The following is a 13,631-nucleotide window of genomic DNA, read 5'->3' on the forward strand; positions in this document are numbered from 1 at the left end:
ATTTACAAGGCAATCACGTTACCTTCCAAGCTGACTGTGCTGGAAAAATTTTGTTTAGATCTTTTGTAAATTGAATTCAGTGTTGACCTGTTGTGAAGAAGAAAGAAAAGAAGTTCCTTTCAGGACAAAATACCTAGAATTTGAATTGGAGTTTTTCTTTTGATTAAAGCTCCGGAAACCTCGACATTCAATTTAAATTTTAAATGAGAGCTTTCCAGTGTTGACCTGTTGTAAAGAAGAAAGAAAAGAAGTTTCCTTCAGGACAAAATACCTAGAATTTGAATTGAAATTTTTCTTTTGATTAAAGCTCCGGAAACCTCGACATTCAATTTAAATTTTAAATGAGAGCTTTCTTGCCTGTGGATCTTATACATGATGAACAACGTGCAACATGGTCCTTTAATTAAAATCACGTTAAATTCACTCCCTCAGAGGCGGAGGGTTGGTAACAGGATGGGGTTACTCTAAACTTCTTACAGCTTCTATCATTTCCTAATTTTTGTCTAACTCCACTCCCTCAGAGGCGGAGGGTTGGTAACAGCATAGGGTTACTCTAAACTTCTTACAGCTTCTGTCATTTCCTAATTTTTGTCTAACTCCTGTTACGTAAGACTCCCTACACTTTATCAGATAAAGCAAAATTTTCCTTTCAATTGCCTTCTTTTCCCCTATGTTGTGTCCATTGCACATATAGTCGACCCGACCGGCCGTCGATCGACATCGGAACCTATGTTGTCGAGGCAATGTGGACGGTTCAATCGACATAATGACGGCCGGCTCCCTCAGAGGCGGAGGGTTGGTAACAGGATGGGGTTACTCTAAACTTCTTACAGCTTCTATCATTTCCTAATTTTTGTCCAACTCCTATTACGTAAGACTCCCTACACTTTATCAGATAAAGCAAAATTTTCCTTTCAATTGCCTTCTTTTCCCCTATGTTGTGTCCATTGCACATATAGTCGACCCGACCGGCCGTCGATCGACATCGGAACCTATGTTGTCGAGGCAATGTGGACGGTTCAATCGACATAATGACGGCCGGTCGACTATATGTGGACACACCTTTGTAAATCTTTCCTTTCCTTACTTTATCTTGATTTTTCTTAACCTATCTCTACATTTCCTTTGTTCACCTCCCTCATATTTAAACATGAGGAGCCTATATGGATCAATATTTCGCACGACACCACTGCCTTCTTACATCATACGCGTCAAGCCTTTTCCTTCACAGCTTGAAGGAAATGAGTTAATTATTATCCAATGACGGCCGGTCGACTATATGTGGACACACCTTTGTAAATCTTTCCTTTCCTTACTTTATCTTGATTTTTCTTAACCTATCTCTACATTTCCTTTGCTCACCTCCCTCATATTTAAGCGTGAGGAGCCTATGGATCAGTATTTCGCACGACACCACTGCCTTCTTACATCATACGCGTCAAGCCTTTTCCTTCACAGCTTGAAGGAAATGAGTTAATTATTATCCATTGACGGCCGGTCGACTGTAGACACACCTTTATAAATCTTTCCTTTCCTTACTTTATCTTGATTTTTCTTAACCTATCTCTACATTTCCTTTGTCCACCTCCCTCATATTTAAACATGAGGAGCCCATGTATCAGTATTTCGCACAACACCACTGCCTTCTTACATCATACGCGTCAAGCCTTTTCCTTCACAGCTTGAAGGAAATGAGTTAATTATTATCCATGTTCTCTTTTAACTTGGAGGGATGTCATTTATCTTTAACATCACCCTGTGTCCTTGTGTACCTTCATCCCCTATTATAATCGTTACAGGGTGCCCCAACCAAGTAGAATCTTGGAGCTGCCTTTTTCAGTGATCAAATTCAGCCTCTTGTACCTTCATCCCCTATTATAATCGTTACAGGGTGCCCCAACCAAGTAGAATCTTGGAGCTGCCTTTTTCAGTGATCAAATTCAGTTACAAGTTTTTGGTTCCCTTGTACTTAGGTACCTACCTAGGAACTGAACTAAAAAAAAGCGTTTTACTGCTTTTATTTTGTGTAGCAATTAAAAAACTGCCACAATGTTCTCTTTTAACTTGGAGGGATGTCATTTATCTTTAACATCACCCTGTGTCCTCCTGTACCTTCATCCCCTATTATAATCGTTACAGGGTGCCCCAACCAAGTAGAATCTTGGAGCTGCCTTTTTCAGTGATCTAATTCAGTTATAAGTTTTTGGTTCCCTTGTACTTAGGTAGGTACCTACCTAGGAACTGAACTAAAAAAAAGCGTTTCACTGCTTTTATTTTGTGTGGCAATTAAAAAACTGCCACAATAGACTCATGGGTTCTGTGTCATAGCATGTCCATCCTGTAGTAATGAGATGATAGTCATCTAGAAAGGTACTACACTTTCACTCATCTGAAAATTAAGGTACCAAAAACGTCTCATTATTACCAAAAACTGCCACAATAGACTCATGGGTTCTGTGTTCTGTGTCATAGCATGTCCATCCTGTATAGTAATGAGAGGATAGTCATCTAGAATGGTACTACACTTTCACTCATCTGAAAATTAAGGTACCAAAAACGTCTCATTATTACCAAAAGCCATTTTCACCTTAATTTCAGCAAAAGTGGTTTGAACACTTTGTGCCACACCAAAGCAATTTTCCTCGTAATTACCTGCTGTCTTCTACAATTTTCAGTCTATCCTTTTTCTCTTTTCTCACTCTTTCCTTCGTTGTCGTTGTCCCTCTCTCTCTCTCTCTCCCTCCCTCTTTCTCTCTCTCTCTCTCTCTCTCCTATTCCCCTATTCCCTCCCCTTCCATCATCTTCTAAAGTGAAAAGCGGTCGAAACTTGTCTCCACTAATTTTCGCCGACGTTGGGGAAAAAGAAATTATTATAATTAAAACCGGCATCTAATAGCTTTCAGAACATGGCGGTAGAGGTGAAAATAGAAAACTGGAGATGAAAGTTAGGAAAATGGAGATTAAAAGAGGTTAGTGGAGGTTAAAGGAAGAAGAAGAAGAAAGGTGTATGATAAGCTAAGCAAGATAAGTATAAGTTGGTCCTTCAAGCCGTAGATCGGTTCTTACCTATAACGTCACTGTGGAAATCACTAACTGCTAAAGGTATTGAAGAGAAAGCGCTATGTAAGAAGATTACGTCGAATGATAGGAGTAGGTACCTAATATACCTACCTCCCTATCCTGATATAAAAGAGTACACCAATACTCACCCCCTATACATCCCTGTCTAAAGCTGTTACCTACTCGATATTAGTAGGTATTTCATTTCGATATTAATGTTTCTTTAATATTATTCAACCTATTGTGTTTTTACCTACCTCCCTCCTACCTACCTATCTATCCTGATATAAAAGAGTACACCAATCCTCACCCCCTATACATCCCTGTCTAAAGCTGTTACCTACTGGATATTAGTAGGAATTTCATTTCGATATTAATGTTTCTTTAATATTATTCAACCTATTGTGTTTTTAATAGTGAAAAATAAGTTAAAGGTACTAAAGTATAAGAGTAGGTATCTTTCTACTACCTAGGTAGGTACTTGTAAATAATAATTAAATGTAAGAAGCTATAAATTCAATAAGAGTATTAGAATGAAGAATAAACAGCTTTTGTTCCATTCTGTATTTTCTGTTACCTATTTTTCTAGAGCGAAATCAATTTCATCTCTTATTTTTTATGATGGAATAATGTAAAGTACCTATAATACCTACGAGTATTGACCTATTTCTACTTCTTATCTATTCGAAATCTGTTCATTTCAGATAATTTTTGAAGTCATTTATTTTTATTTAATGAAGCTTTCCAGACTCTCTTACCTATTTTTCTAGAGCGAAATCAAATTAATCTCTTATTTTTTATGATGGAATAATGTAAAGTAGGTACCTATTACTTAATACCTACGAGTCTTAACCTATTCTATTCGAAATCTGTTCATTTCAGATAATTTTTGAAGTCATTTATTTTTATTTAATGAAACTTTCCAGAGAAACTCTGACTTTTACTTGAAAAACTTTAATAATAGTGCTTATTTATACTGCCCGCATAGGACGAACTCTGACTTTTACTTGAAAGACTTAAGAGTTTGGAACATAAATATCTTAGAGATGCAGTGCAGAATAGCGACAGAATAGCGACAGATAATTCTCTTGATTTGAACAGGGGTGTCAGTTAGCCCTATCTTCCCCTAATAGTCCCAATCTCTCAATTAAAACAGGGTTGTCAGAAAGTCCTAATACCTTCCCCTATTCAATTCCCAAGTTCTAATTATTTTATGAGGATTCGAAATTACCGGGGTGCCCCTGTTGCGGCCCCGGGGCTATTTTTGGAACCCGCGAGGAGTGTTTTAAGTGAGGATAAAATTCCATACCTCGGCTGGGATTGAACCCACGCCCTCCTGTTTACCAGGCGAGCGCCTTGACCACTATATATTTAATTGAGTCAATAGGACCATGGAATCAATTCTAGGAGATATTTACTCATATGTTGTGAATGGCATGATTTTACAGCACGGTTTTTCAAGGAATGTATTTTTATTTCACATTGCACATCATTCGTCCATTATTCATTATTACCCTGAGGAAATCTGATGTCCATGTGATCAGGTGCATGTGTTTTATTTATCTCTATCTTTCCCTCTCTCTCTCTCCCTCTCTCCCTCTCTTTCTCTATCTCTTTTCCAATTGAAAAAGATAAAAATAAATTAAATACCTTTACACAAAATATAATTATTTGGAAGACTAACCTGTATTGATGTGATGGGTTTTCTCTCTTCAGGTCTATGGTAACTTTTCTTAAAACGAAAGTGAGAAATAATTGAGGGTACCTACGTTGAACCTGTACAACATTCTATTGGTAGGTAGTTATAGGTACCTACTATGTGTGTACAAAATGCTAAAATTCAGATAAAACGAAACAGTAATTTATTTTTGAAAATCAAAATGTAGGGTTTCGAACCTGTGGTCCTCCCACTGGGAGATTGAGATGTCTCCAGTGTTGAAAGATTGTGAGAATGTTGATATCTGACAAGTTTGTTGATGGAACTTTATCATGGGGATTATTATTGGGTAAGGAACTCTATTAGCCCACATTGTCCCGAATTTCCACTCTGTTCTCTTTTACCCCTATGTTATCCCATTACAATCTCTGTCCCCAATCACCCTCTGTTCTCCCCCAGTCTGTTCTCTCATCTCTCATTCGTCTCCTATACCATTCTATTCCTATTTCACCTTAATTCCTCTCTCTCCCTCTCTCATCTATATTATCCTCTTTGCTTTGAAAACAGATCGCAAAGGTGTAGGTTGCAGAATGTATACTCTGTAGAGGAACAGGGGTCGGTCATCAGAGTGTAAGAGAGGAGAGGAAAATAAATAGTTACCTACATAGGTACATAGATAAATAAATAGTTATGCATAGGCACATAGACAAATAAATTGTTATACATTATAGGTACAAAGATAAATGGTTATAAATATATGTAAACATAGGTATGGCATAAATAAATCAACAGGATGTTAATTATTTCCATCATCAGATAGGTAATTATTATTATGTTGATGTTTAATGTTTATTATTCATTAAGAAGGACGGGCTAAAAAATGTGAATGCAGTTTCTTTGTGTTATTATGTCACAACTTTGGTGCTCACTGCAGCATTGTAGGATTTTCCCAATATGTCAATTATCTTAAAATCCAATATTTACCTACCATGCTGGCACCGGTCGCTATGCGCATTTATATGTCATAGCTACTCATTTCCCTCACGAGGCTGAGTGGGCCCCGCAACAGCCCACGGAATCTTGCATGATACAAATTTCTTGACCCCGCCGGGAATCGAACCCGGGTCTCCCGCGTGCAAGACGAGCGCAGTGACCACTTAACCAGGGAGCTGACCCATCGTCATAATCTGCAGAAGACTACTTAAGCTGGCATTGCTGCAAATGCCTTGATATCCTCTATTGTAATATAATGTATTATTGTACCTGATATACACATACAACAAGGTAGAGAGGTCAGATTATAAAAGTAAATTACATGTGCAAGCTTTTAACTAGGAAAACCATTCCAAAAACATATAAAATTAATAAAGAGTAACGAAAAGCGCCCATAAAAAGAACATTAAAGCTGTTAGCGATTTGTGTATGCCATTAAATAGTTTGAATACTAATAGTAAATAGTTTCCTCTAGTATAGCGCTACAGTGGTAGTTATGCTATTGTTACAATGACCACTGCTGTTCTGATATCTATTTATCTATGTACATATTTGACTACATATCTATCTACATATGTTATGTTTATGTAGCTACTATAATAATGTTCTGTGTATTTACCATATGACCATGTCTTTTCCACTATTGTTTTGTAATCCCTTTATCTCTCATCTATCTCTTTCTTTCTCTCCTCTAGTATACCGCTACAGTGGTATTTATGCTGTTGTTACAATGACCACTGCTGTTCTGATATCTATTCATCTATGTACATATTTGGCTACATATCTATCTACATATGTTATGTTTATGTAACTACTATAATAATGTTCTGTGTATTTACCATATGACCATGTCTTTTCCACTATTGTTTTGTAATCCCTTTATATCTCTCATCTATCTCTTTCTTTCTTTATCTCTGTCTCCCTCTCTATGTATCTGTGTCCTTGCTCTATTCTCCTCTCTCTCTATGTATTCTCCTCTCTCACAGACTCTCTTTTTACTCCCCCAGTCTGTTCTCTCATCTCTCATTCGTCTCCTATACCATCCTCTTCCTATTTCACCTTAATTCCTCTCTCTCTCCCTGTCTCATCTATATTATCCTCTTTGCTTTGAAAACAGATCGCAAAGGTGTAGGTTGCAGAATGTATAGTGTATACTCTGTAGACTGTAGAGGAACAGGGGTCGGTCATTAGAGAGTAAAGAGGAGAGGAAAATAAATATTACCTACATACACTCACTCACTCCGATGGCATATTAGGGATATGTGAATCCCGTGCCGACCAGACTGCTTACCTACATAGATAAATTAATAGGTATACATGGGTACATAGATAAATAAATAGTTATGCATAGGCACATAGACAAATAAATTGTTATACATCATAGGTACATAGATAAATGGTTATATATGTATACATATTAGGCATAGCATAAATAAATCAACAGGATGTTAATTATTTCCATCATCAGATAGGTAATTATTATTATGTTGATGTTTAATGTTTATTATTCATTATTACCCTGAGGAAATCTGATGTCCATGTGATCAGGTGCATGTGTTTTATTTATCTCTATCTTTCCCTCTCTCTCTCTCCCTCTCTCCCTCTCTTTCTCTATCTCTTTTCCAATTGAAAAAGATAAAAATAAATTAAATACCTTTACACAAAATATAATTATTTGGAAGACTAACCTGTATTGATGTGATGGGTTTTCTCTCTTCAGGTCTATGGTAACTTTTCTTAAAACGAAAGTGAGAAATAATTGAGGGTACCTACGTTGAACCTGTACAACATTCTATTGGTAGGTAGTTATAGGTACCTACTATGTGTGTACAAAATGCTAAAATTCAGATAAAACGAAACAGTAATTTATTTTTGAAAATCAAAATGTAGGGTTTCGAACCTGTGGTCCTCCCACTGGGAGATTGAGATGTCTCCAGTGTTGAAAGATTGTGAGAATGTTGATATCTGACAAGTTTGTTGATGGAACTTTATCATGGGGATTATTATTGGGTAAGGAACTCTATTAGCCCACATTGTCCCGAATTTCCACTCTGTTCTCTTTTACCCCTATGTTATCCCATTACAATCTCTGTCCCCAATCACCCTCTGTTCTCAAATTCCTATTCTCTCTCCTTATCGTGTTGACAATTACAAACCTGTCAGACAAGGACAGAGAAAATCCAAGGAGCACATTTTGACAGTCGAGAATTGGAAGTGAAAGTTTTTACATTGTACTCCCTGACATTTCACAGCTCGGCAGCTCGCTGATTAATTTTCCTGGCTCCCGGCGATACAGAAATATCTCAAGCTGAATACAAACAGCGAATATTTTCATCTACAGCACACAATGGCTTTCTCTTCAAGTATGTGGGTGATGACATGTCGGGGAGGTCATGAAGCTTGTGAAGGTCTTTGATCTGAAATTTGAAGGTGAAATCCATTTTACTTTCTTTATCCTATATTTTAATAGTCATAACTTGATTTAGGGATTATGAAGCGGTGATAGGTAGGCAAATACCTACTTGAATGTTAACTTTTAACATTATAGTAATACAAAAGGTACCTCACCACACCTTAAGTTTAGATTGCTTAGATTAAAACATTAGGCACTTATGATCAGATTTGGATAAGTCCTTCTATGGGGACAGACAGACTGACTGACAGACAGACGACACCGAAGCGAATACAATAGCCCGTCCACTATACCTTTTGTTATTACTATCGCAATAATAAAGGAAGGACGGGCTAAAAACAAGTAAAAAAACATTATGAACTAGGCATCATAATTATATTATTTTCTACAACATACGAGTATAGAGTCTAGGTAATTAAAAATGAAAAACTCTGTGGTTGTAAAAATCGAAAAGAAACTTCATAGACATGAATATTATCAGCAGAGGTATCTGATGCATAAATGACATAAATAATGTGTTCAGTTGAGACAGCCCTTTAAGGTCATCTCGGACTATTCTGTCAGCTTTCCCATGGGATTATAACCAGTACGAGGCTAAGTGTATCCCCGAAATAGTCAGAAGCACGTCCTATCTCAGAGGTCACTCATCCAATTACTAGCCAGGTGTAACGTTACTTAACTCCTAAATCTCACTGTCTGTTCTACTCATACCTCTTCACTTGGATTCATGTATCAGAGCAACAGAGCATTTTTATCTCACAAGCCTAGACTTGAAGACTTCTTCAAAATAGTCTACTTTCTAAAGAATCTTAGAAGACTGTATCCTCCTCCTTCTTCTTCTTCTTCTTCTTCTCCTCCTCCTCCTCCTCCTCCTCCTTTTTATTAATTTCTTTTTCGAGAGATAAAATTCTACTTAACTGAATAGAAGAGACTCGCAGGATTCAAAACAATAATTACGTTATCTCTCTCTCTCTCCCTCCTTCTCTCTCTCTCTCGCTCTCTCTTTCTCTCGATATTCAATGACAAAGATGAAACAAAAGACAAGAATATAATTTGAACATTTCTATTTTGTAGCTGTACTGCAGGATTTTATATTTTTCATTCAACAATAACAATGCAAGTATTGTGTATTTATAGTTTAAAAATAAAAGAAATACAATCACTGTTGTGTAACAATGTTGAAAACAATATTTCGAACCCGGGTAAAGTATTGTCAGACAGATTACAAGGATTGAGTGGAAATGGAAAATTCAGTCGAGTTTCATTTCATCACGTTTAAATCGTTTTATTTTCAAAGAAAATAGTTTGACCCTGTTTCATTTATTAAACAAACACTTTTATGATAAATAATTCTAACAGGTACATACCTACCTACCTACGTAACTTAAAATTACACCAATTTTTGACCCAAGTAATCCAAGTTTGTAATTAATTTTTGATAGTGTGGCGCATTGTATACACATTTGAAATTACAGGCGACTATACAAATGAAAAAATAGATTTAACCCAACTCCAGTTTTAACATACCGTCATCTGAGGTGACTTTGCACCTGCCCGGGTGACTTTGCACCAACTCAGTAAAATGTTTTGAATGCTGACTGAATGCTTCTGGAGGAAGTAAAAAAATATTTAAAAATATGATAAAATAGCTGATATCTTTGTGAAAAAACATATGAGCACTTTGAGGTTATGTTTACTTTCATTTTAGAGTTATCAGTCGTTGAAGCAGGACCCCTTGAAAGCAGTGTGAAAAAGCTCCGGAAAATTTCAAAGCTGCAGCAGTCCCATGGTGTGATAGGCTAAGTGTAAATATATGATTAACTTCTAAATTTAGTCTGCAAGCTGTTTAAAAAGGTTTTATAGTGCTATCTTCAACTAAAATCAAGTAATTTGCCTTAATCTGACATAATGTCATTTCCTCGTATTTCTGGGGTGAGATTGCACCATGGTGCAATGTCACCACCTATGAAAACCACTTGTTACTAATCAGTTAACATAACCATACTTTAATATTTTAACCTACCACCTACCTTATTTTTTACAGCACAACTTTTGTCGTCAGTCATCTGCTCTAACTCCGCTATATAATTGGTGCACTCATAATTATCTAGCAGTCTAGCACTTACATTTCTGTTTCCTGTCAATCCTGTGTCCATTTCAATCATGTCAAACTTGTGACTCGCACCCCCACAATGTCACCCTTATAACGAAGCTTATCAAAAGTGTTTGCTGCTTGATCAGCACTCAACCAAAACTAAACCCCGCCCCTTACCCCAGTCAGCACATTTATTTCAGATTTGTTTCTTGCTGTTTTTTTTATTTTTTATTTCTTCCTTCTTCATAAAAAGTTTTGTGATTATTTTCTGTTCCTTCACATTTTATACTGTAACAACTCGGGGAAAAGTTTTGGACATTTCACAATTTCCAAACGAGGAGAAATGTCTGGGGTAATCTCGTTCAGAAATTGAGTTAGCACCTTTTTTTCCTTCGATGGGAAACAGAAAATTGTATTTCGACTCCCGACACTGCCAGTATGAGGACTGGGTTGTTTTGTTTATGGACCGAGTTGGCTTTCTTATGGACTGGGATTGGGGTAGGTTTTATATTGAATTGAATTGGGGTTCGTTTGTACCTACTCGGTTTTCTTTATTGGCTGAGTTACTCGTATGTTTCAAACGGGATTGAACCAATTCAATTGGTTAGGTTCTATTGAAATTTTATAGGTATACAATATACATACCTATGAATTTACGTAACACCTACTTTCTAGTTATTTCTCTTCAGTGCGAAATGTAAAATGCAAATTCATTAAGAATACCCTCAACTCTGTACAAATTTGGGTCTTTGGAAACAAAAACCATGCACCATGGACCACAGTACCTACTGTGATTCACAGTCATGGTCTCTTCGCGGCACTTCATATTACAAAGAAAAATATCTTTGAATTTTGAGCCCAATTTTTTCAATGAATTCACCCCATCCCCCCACCAGTATAACTATACCCCTGCTGACTCTATGCTTCCTCAAGTCCCGATCAGATTAAGCGATGCAGATCTCCAGCACAGCAACAGCACATCACATCCTCCACGAATGTCTTTCGCAGAGAGTCAAAGTTAAGAATAGGATTTTCCCGGGATACGCCTTGTTCTCCCTCCTTCTCTCTTCTCCCTATACTAGACCTCTGCACCCCATTTGACTTTTCAATCGCTCTATTCCACTTTTCCTTCCGTTTTCTCTCACTTCTGCTTTCTTTTCCCTTTTTTACTTTTTTCATCCTTATTTTTTTCGCACTTTTTTCCATAAATTAATTCAAAGTTGAAATTTACATTCCTAGAGAGAGTTTTTTTTCCTCCGTTCTTCGTTTGGAAATTTATGTTAAGTTCTCTTCTGGAAAGGAACAAAACTTTCTATTTTTTTTTTTAATTTCTAATTTATTAAATTGGCCCGCACCAGTTTCTAGTTCTTTAATTTTTCCTCTAAAATCTAATTTTCTGAAAATATTTTCTTTAATTACATAAAAAAAAAACAATTGTTTCTCCCTTGCGTTATATTAGTGCAGAACTGTAGACATGATGTAGGGCTTTTTCTTCTACCTATTATAGGTATAGGTACCCCTACCTATATACCTGCCTGCCCCCGGAAAAACAAACTTAACATCTGCGACACACCGTCTGTATTATTTGTAAGCTCTCAGGGCTGATTTCATTTGGGGGGAGGTTCTGGAGATAAAGTTATGGCCGCTGCTCGGCGGGTGAGCTACCTGCAACCTATAAAAAGAAAATGAGCTACCTGCAACCTATAAAAAGAAAAACCTTAGGAATTTTTAGGAAAACATTGTATGGCCATTATAAGAATTGCATTGACGTATACTTGGGAAGTAGGTGGGCATTAAGTATGACGTTGTTTACAGGAGCAGGTCACAGGTCTGCGAGTGAACTCGTAAGGTTTATTTTGATAAAAAAAGACCTTTTATATAGGTACCAGTAAAAATGTAGGTATGTAGGTTACTTTGACTAGGGGTGGACTGTATTTTCCGCTTTTGCTAGAGTTTATGAAAGTACAAATTTACATATTATACTCTCGGACCTGAGTGCTCCTCCTTCTTTGGTTTAAATATTATAGAACCCAACCTCTTCCTTTTCCTTCCTTCTCCTTCTCTTTCTAATCCTTCTTCTTCTTTTCCTCCTCCCCCTCTTCCTTCTATTGCTCATTTTCTTCCTCATTACTGAGAAGGATTAGGAGGGGAGAGAGAATGAGGGGAAGAAAAGGAGAACTTCATTCTCTTTTCTCCTCCTACTATTTCTCCCTCTCTTCTTTTTCATCCTTTGCCTTCACTTCCTCCTATTCTTCCTTCTCATTATTCCTTTTTTCTCTCCTTCCTGTTTCTTCTTCTCTTCTCTTTCTCCCTCTCCTTCCTGACCTTCTCCTAGTACTATTCCTACTCCTCCTCTTCTTCCTTATCCTCCAGTTAGCCGTTCTTCTTAGTTTCCTTTTCTTCCTGATTCTTATTCCTTATTCGCCTTTTCTCTTCACCAGTCTTTTCCTCTTCTCCTTCATATTCCTCTTCATCCTATCTCCTCTTTTCTTTATGTCTCCCTTCTCTTTCTTCTCCAGTTACCTGTCTTCTTTGTTTACTAAAAAGTTCTCCCATGTTCTGTTTCATTATAGAACTTTAAATTATTTTGCTTTGCTTCTCTAAGGAGAGAGAGAGAGAGAGTCGTGCATTATTATTTTCGAGCATGTATGGTAAATTGTAGTGACTTTTTTTTCCAAATGTTTTGCAAAGTTGAGCATATGTTTAGGTATACTTGTATGCCACGAGCCTTTCAATGTTTGAAAACTATAATTATGTAGATCAGGTTGGAACTTGGAACATTTAAACTGCATATAACAGGAACTTCTATTCCGTAATGCTGTGATACCCACAAAAGTTGTGAAGAGGCTTCTCCAGCTTACAAAGAATTCAAAATGATTATACGAGTAATAAAAACCCTAAACACTCGCTAAAACTTTTAATTCGTGAAATACATACAATGAATTGGGGTTACACGTGTCTTTTCATTAAATATTTCTTAATTCAAGATTACAATTTTCATAATTATGTTTACCCGTGGTTGGATGGAAGAGCTCCTTTAAGGAGACTCCAGCCATTTTAAATAAAGAAAAAGAAGAAGAAGAAGAAGAAGAAGGAGGAGGAGGAGTGAGAGAGGAAGAGGATTTTATTTACAAATATGTTCAAAAACGCGATTGAAATAGGAATAAGTGGGGTAAGTTAGGGGAAGTAGGGTAAATAAGGATAAGAGGGGAAGGTAGAGTTAGAAGTAGGGTAAATAGGAATAAGTGGGGTAAGTTAGGGGAAGTAGGGTAAATAAGGATAAGAGGGGAAGGTAGAGTTAGAAGTAGGGTAAATAGGAATAAGTGGGGTAAGTTAGGGGAAGTAGGGTAAATAAGGATAAGAGGGGAAGGTAGAGTTAGAAGTAGGGTAAATAGGAATAAGTGGGGTAAGTT

At 36.8% G+C, this 13,631-nt stretch overlaps 1 protein-coding gene across 1 annotated transcript in view; it reads left to right on the forward strand.

Annotated features, from left to right (window-relative positions):
• Positions 1 to 13,631, forward strand: part of LOC113465845 — a 36,747-nt gene that overhangs the window by 13,898 nt on the left and 9,218 nt on the right. The window lies entirely within an intron of this gene.

This window comes from Diaphorina citri, unplaced genomic scaffold (genome assembly GCF_000475195.1).
Source record: "Diaphorina citri unplaced genomic scaffold, Diaci psyllid genome assembly version 1.1 scaffold170, whole genome shotgun sequence".
NCBI lineage: Eukaryota > Metazoa > Arthropoda > Insecta > Hemiptera > Psyllidae > Diaphorina > Diaphorina citri.